The sequence below is a fragment of the Pistacia vera genome, unplaced genomic scaffold (genome assembly GCF_008641045.1).
Source record: "Pistacia vera cultivar Batoury unplaced genomic scaffold, PisVer_v2 Contig283, whole genome shotgun sequence".
Lineage (NCBI taxonomy): Eukaryota > Viridiplantae > Streptophyta > Magnoliopsida > Sapindales > Anacardiaceae > Pistacia > Pistacia vera.
The window spans coordinates 825,692-832,245 of NW_022196094.1; the positions used below are offsets into that span (position 1 = coordinate 825,692).

At 36.2% G+C, this 6,554-nt stretch overlaps 1 long non-coding RNA gene across 1 annotated transcript; it reads left to right on the forward strand.

The window, feature by feature from the left end:
* The first annotated feature begins 351 nt into the window (after positions 1-351).
* LOC116134109 lies at positions 352-1,449 on the forward strand. Its single transcript, XR_004128646.1, has 3 exons — positions 352-725; positions 825-931; positions 1,049-1,449. It is a non-coding gene; the product is annotated as an uncharacterized LOC116134109 (long non-coding RNA).
* Positions 1,450-6,554: the final 5,105 nt, after the last annotated feature.

The window sequence follows — 6,554 nt, forward strand, 5'->3', positions numbered from 1 at the left end:
AAAATTACTATTTTTTGAAAAGAGACCTGTGTATCCATGTAAAAAGGTTAATAATCTTCTTTTTCTTCAGTATTTATTTATTTTTTCAGTATACAAAAAGAGATTGCCTTATATTTTTAATATTTCCATCATTGCATGCTATTATCTCTTTTCATGGGTTATGTCACTGTTAGTCTTTTGTCTTATTCTTATTCTTAAAGGAAGAAATGATGAGAGCAAAACCAACTGATTGACTTCTTTATATCCTTGCTATGGCAGAACAACTTCGCTAACGCAAGCGCGTAAGATTTTCTTTCTCTACTTAATTATATAGACTTATTCTTACGTTTTCCCAAAAATACCATTGTCTGTTTTCTTGGAAAGCATTTCTACATAATCTATGTTTACTTATGTTGAAGGTGAATCATTTGAATGGAATGATTGAAGCAGTGTTGATCGGAAAACGTTTTGTAGTACACTTTTGATCAGTTCCCATATATGGTATGGAATGAGATTTCCAACTTGGATAAGAAAGTCCTGTACATTTTGATATCTTTGTAACGATGACAAGTTCAAGTCAATTTCTGCGGGATAAGAGAGTGCAAAAATCTCCAAAATCTCATATCTTGAACTTCTGGAGATCATCAGGGAGTGTTCGCTGCTTGAATCTTTTGCCAAAGAAGGCTTGTGGTATATGATAATCTCAGGTCCTAACCAAATGAACTGCACAATTTCACATCACTTCGGTAATTTCTTACTTAAAATGTTCTCAAAGTTGCGGTTTCTGTTGTTTCTTCACCTAGTTGCAACCGAAATATTGATGTCTGTCCCTTGATGACTAACAGCTTGATGCAAGAAAGAAAAGGGAAGATTAGTACAAAATAGCCCATGTTCCCTTAACGACATAGATGGCAAGAATTCTCCTGAAGAAACAGGTCCAAATTTGTTGCTTGTAAGTTGCAGTATCTGAGAGAGATACTTGCATTGGAATTGTAACTACTGTATCAATAGTTTTACATATATTTTTTTCAACTGCGTCATTTTCAGATTTATTTTCTTTGTTTTGCAGGTGAGTTAGCCAACAACACCATCATGGCTGGTGATTAGAACAAAATCTGAAAAGGGTTAAAGGCCACAAACAACTAGATCATTGCTTCAGAAACTTGGGGCTCCATTCAGTTGCCATTGCACCGTGAACTTATTTTGATGATATAAGAGGAATGTGAAGCCTGAAAAACTGCAGTTGCAAGGCAGCAATGTAGGCACCTTGAGACAATTTCTTCGTCCAAAGAAAGTTATAATATGTTCATCCTTCGATCATATATAGGTTGGTAAATCGTGGTGTTGCATGAGAAAATGTATTGGTGAAGAGCAAGTGTTGTGAGTCCTATATGAGCCACAGACTACAGATAGAAAATTTCACATTTTGGGATTTGTGTGCATAAATTGGGAGTGTTAATAGAAATATGAGAGAAGGGTGTGTAAGGGTTTCGGGCAGAAGTTAGGAATGTGACAACCTTTTAATGGAAATTATAATGATAAATTAGTAAAATCTTATAGTAATTGTTGCTACCAAGTCCTGTGTCTTCTTGTTTTTTGAAACCAAGTCTTTGCATTCTTACACAAAATCTATAATTTCTGCTTGCTTTGCTCTCATACTCATTCATCGTTCTCTAGTTGTGAAACCAAAAACCATGGCCGAAAGTTTACTCTCTGCAATTCTTCTTGTGTTGTTTAAAAACTTGCGTCCACTGAGTTGCTCAACTTTCCATTTGAAGAAGGGGTAATTTCAAAGCTAAAAAAATGGGAAAGGAAGTTGGAGAAGATAAGGCAGTTCTCGGCTCTGCCGAAGAGAAGCAACTGACGAACAAGGCTGTGAATTGTGGCTGGAGATCTTCAAGACCTGCTTATGATGTGTGGAGGACATTCTTGAAGAGTTTGCCTATGAAGCTTCGCGCCACAACTCCATTAATATCCCTTCTTGTTTCAAGAATTTTACTCCACGCGCTATTAAGTTTGACATAGCATGCGACCAAGGGTTAAAGACATCGCTGGCAGATTTGAAGAGCTCTATAAAGAAAGAGCTGAACTTGGATTGATGCACGAGACTTCTGAGGGACATCAAATAAGACTGCATCTGCACAGCAAGGATCAGATCCAAGACCACCCACTTCAAGTCCGCAAACTGAAGAGCCGTTTACGGGAGAGGTGAAGACAAAAAAAAAAAAAATACTTAAGATGGTGTCAAGTGATAAACCAAGTGATGCTAACTTTGGTGTGGTAGCCTTGTGGGCATAGGGGGACTTGGCAAAACAACACTTGTTCGGGAGGTGTACAATGACAAGGAACTGGTACGTTCCAGTTCGAGAAAAAGCATGGGTTTCTGTCTCGGATGATTTTGATGTAGTGAGAATCTCGAAGTCAGTTCTGGAGTCGATAACTCTCAAACAGCAAGCTAATATGTTGAATGAAGTACATGAGGAACTGAAAAAGGAAATGGAAGAAAGTTCTTGCTAGTTTTAGATGATGTCTGGAACGAGAACTGTAGCTTGTGGAAACCTTCAAGTCTCCATTAAAATAGTGCATGGGGAAGTAAATAAATTGTGACTACACGAAGTGAAAGAGTGGCAGAAATGATGAATCATTGAACTTTGAATTATAATAAGCTCTTTCAAATGAACGCATGTTGGAAGTTGTTTTTGGAGCATGCACCTTCGACTAGTATGGATATTGATGCTCTTGAAAATTTCGTGAACGTGTTGTTAAAAAGTTTGGAGGATTGCCCCTGGCAGCAAAGACTTTAGGTGGTGTTCTACGCTATGAACAGAGAGTTGATGCGGGAGAATATATTACCCAGCAAATATGGGATTCATTTGAAGGAAATGACATCCTTCCTGTGTTAAGGCAAGTTACCATCATCTTCCTTCACATCTTAAAAGATGTTTTGCTTATTTTGCTATTTTGCCAAAAGATTATGAGTTCGATAGAAGGAACTTGGACTTTTGTGGCTAGGAGAAGGCATTATTCACAATCAGATAAGCACTTGGATTTGATTGGTGAGTATTTTCGTCAATTATATTCAAGGTCATTTTTTCAGCAATCTAAGTAGCAATAATTTAAATATGTAATACATGAACTTGTTCTGATCTAGCACATCATTTTTAGAGAAATTGGCTGTAGATTTGAGGAGCCAATGCTATGCTACCAAAAAATTGAAAAGACTCGTCATTTGTCTTATATTCTAAAAATTATGACAGTGAAATATGTTTAAGGACTTGAAAAAATGAAAGACTTAGAACATTCATGCCAATATTTATGAGTCCTTATAACAAGTATAGCAGCAAAAGTTACATAGCTGCTATACTTCTTTTTGATTTATTGCCCCCGTTCAAAAAGTTGAGAGTATTATCGTTAGAAAGATATTACATCCCTTATTTACCGAATTCAATTGGAGGTTTGATATATTTAAGGTATCTCATTTTCTTACGCAGTATCAAAGTTTGCCAGAGTCAACAAGCTCTTATTCAACTTGCAAACTTTGTTGTTAAATGGTTGTTCTTGTCTTATGAAGTTACCTCTAAAATTAGATATTTGACCAATCTATATCATCTTGATATAAAAAGTGCTCATTCATTAAAGGGATGCCATCTGGGATGAAAGAATTGAAAATCTTTGGAGGTTGTCTAATTTTATGTGCCGATAGGGGTATGGATTCAAATTTGAATGATATGAAGAGTTTAATTTTCTTCAAGGAGAGCTTCACATTTCCAAATTAGAGAATGTTGCTCATCAAAACCATAAAGGAGAGCTCATATTAAAAAATAGAAAGTTTAGAAGTGTTGTTGTGGACGTGGATCTGAATCAGAGCGCTCACAAAAGAGGAAGTAGAAAGTAAAGGTGAAAAGTAACCTGCCCAGCCCGCCCCGCGATAGGTTACAAACTTTGGCGGGCTGGGCCTAACCCCCCGCCAACAAAGGCAGGCCAGGTTAGGCCCGCCATTTTGGGGAAAATGGCTGGCCTAGCCGGCCTGCCAACCCTAACCTGCCGAGTTAGGCGGCGATCCGGGCAGGGTTAGCCCGATTTTTTTTTTTTTTGTTTACTTTTCAAATAATTAATTAACAATTTTAAATGAATCAATTAAATGTAATTGTTTTTAATTAACTTTTCAAATATCAATAATTCATTCAATTAATTTTTTTTTTTTTGTTACCATTTCAAATATTAATTCAATTTAATACAATAAATTTAATATAAGAAAATTAACTTATTCATTTATCAAAAAATAAAATAAGAAATTACAACAACTATTCTTCGTTAAAAATCTCACCAAGAAAAACCCAATAGAGAAAAAACTTGGTAAAGAAAAAAGATGCTAATTGACAATTAATTTACAAATTACATTTTACAAAACAACTAATTTGGTGGTGGTTCACTACGACCTCCCTCATTGACAATTATTCATTCAATTGAAGAAACTTGCTAAGAATGATTATATTTTATACAAGGCATGGAAATTTGAGAATAAGACTTCAGTATTTAATTTTTTTATATTTTACATACCATAAAAAAATAATAAATAATGTGTTAAATATTACGAAGTTTTATACATTTTAATATTTATGATTAGAAGTATAGTTTAATATTATTGTGTAAAATTTATTGTAAGTTCAATCATAATAGTTTAATTAAAGACACAAAAATGAGAGAAACTTGAAAAAATAATTAATTTTTTAATTTTTTTAATTTTTTTTGGCCAACCCGCCAGGTTGGCTATTGCAAAAAAAAGCAACCCACCGAGTTGTCAGTTGCCATATAGCAACCCAGTCCGCCCGGTGGTTGCTGCGGGTTGAATCCTCTTCATTGTGGGTCGGATTAAGGTTGACCCCCTAACCCGGCCCATTTGTTCCACCTCTAATAGAAATCATGTTCTTAGCATGTTGAAACCTCGTAGCATTTAAAAGAACTCATAATCAAGTGCTATGGAGGTGCGTGTTTTCCATGTTGATTAGAAGATGTGTCGTCACTCTCCAATTTGAGAGTCCTCAAATTAGAAAATTGTAACAACCGGAGAAGTTTGCCTTCACTTGAGGTGTTGAACTCACTTAAAGACGTAACCATTGAAGGGATGCCAAGTCTAGAAATAGTAAATGTTAATATGCCTTCAAGTCATTGGAGGTTCTTAGTTTTCAGAACTTGCAAAAATGGAAGTGTTGGAACACTAAGAGACAAAATGATGATGCTGAAAAACTCCCTCTCCTTCGGAGCTTTTTATCGACGAATGTCCCAGTCTTACTGGAGAATTACCTTGTCGTCTTCCTCTTTAGAAATACTTTCTATTAAGAAGTGCGTAGGGTTGGCGGTTTCCTGCTCAAGTTTTCCAGTGCTATGTAAATTAGAATTGATGACTGCAAGGAAGTGGTGTGTAGTAGTAATAGCACTTCCACTACTTCCAGTCATTTCATTCTATGGCTTTCAAATACTCCAAAGCCTGGAAATTGATAAATCAAGGATTCAATCTTTTTTAAAGATTATCAGTTTCTTGGCGAGAATCCCTTATGTTGGGAAGCCACTAGATGGTATTCATGTCTCATATCCCTTAAAGACTTGTCAATTGTAAATTGTAAAAGTCTTGTTTTGTTTCCAGAGACTAATTTGCTCCCCAATCTCAGTTCTTTGAAGATTGTAAATTGTAACGGGGAGGCTCTAAAATCTTTACAAGAAGCATTGAAGCAGACAAATAAGAAAGCTTAGTAATTGAAGATTGTGATTCTCTGACTTTCTTTGAAGGAAGCATGATAACTTTATCTCTGAGAAGGCTTGGATAAGAAGTTGTGAGAAATTGGAATATTTGGAGGATTAAGCATTACTCATTTGGAGTACTTGGACATTGATGATTGTCCATCTCTCACGTTTATATCATCAAATGGTTGGTTGCCTGGCACACTCAAACATCTCTCTATTAGCTCTGTTCAAAGCTAGAGTCAATAATGGAGACATTTGAATATAGCACGCGTCTTGAACAGATTTGAGTTTTTGAAGAGTGAAATCCTTCAATCCATACCTTCAGACCTACAAAAACTTACATGTCTTCAGAGTATTGTCTTACGGGATTGTCAAGTATGAAAATATCCTTCAAATTTCCGATCTCTCTTAAAGAATTAGAGATACGGAATTGCCCAATATTGTTAGCAGAAGAGGGTGACCCACCAACCTAACAGAACTCAATGTTTGGGTAGGTGCCAAAACCTATTGGCCACTAGTAGAAGGGGGTTGCACAACCTCGCCTCTCTTAGAGAACTCCGTATTACTAGATGTGAAGATTCAAACCTTCCTCTCTAACTTCTCTATCTACATTGGGTCTTCAAAGCCGCACCTCTCTTAAATTGCTGGAAATTAACAGTTTTCGAGAGCTAAAAACCATTCAGGACTTGAGCCTCATCTCTCTTGATAGTTTGACGATCCAGAATTGCCCAAACCTAATCCAGTCCAGACTTGGAAGCCCACTCTCTTCAAAATTTGCGTATTCAGATATGCCCAAACCTCGAATCCTTCCAGAGTTGGGAAGCCTCACCTCT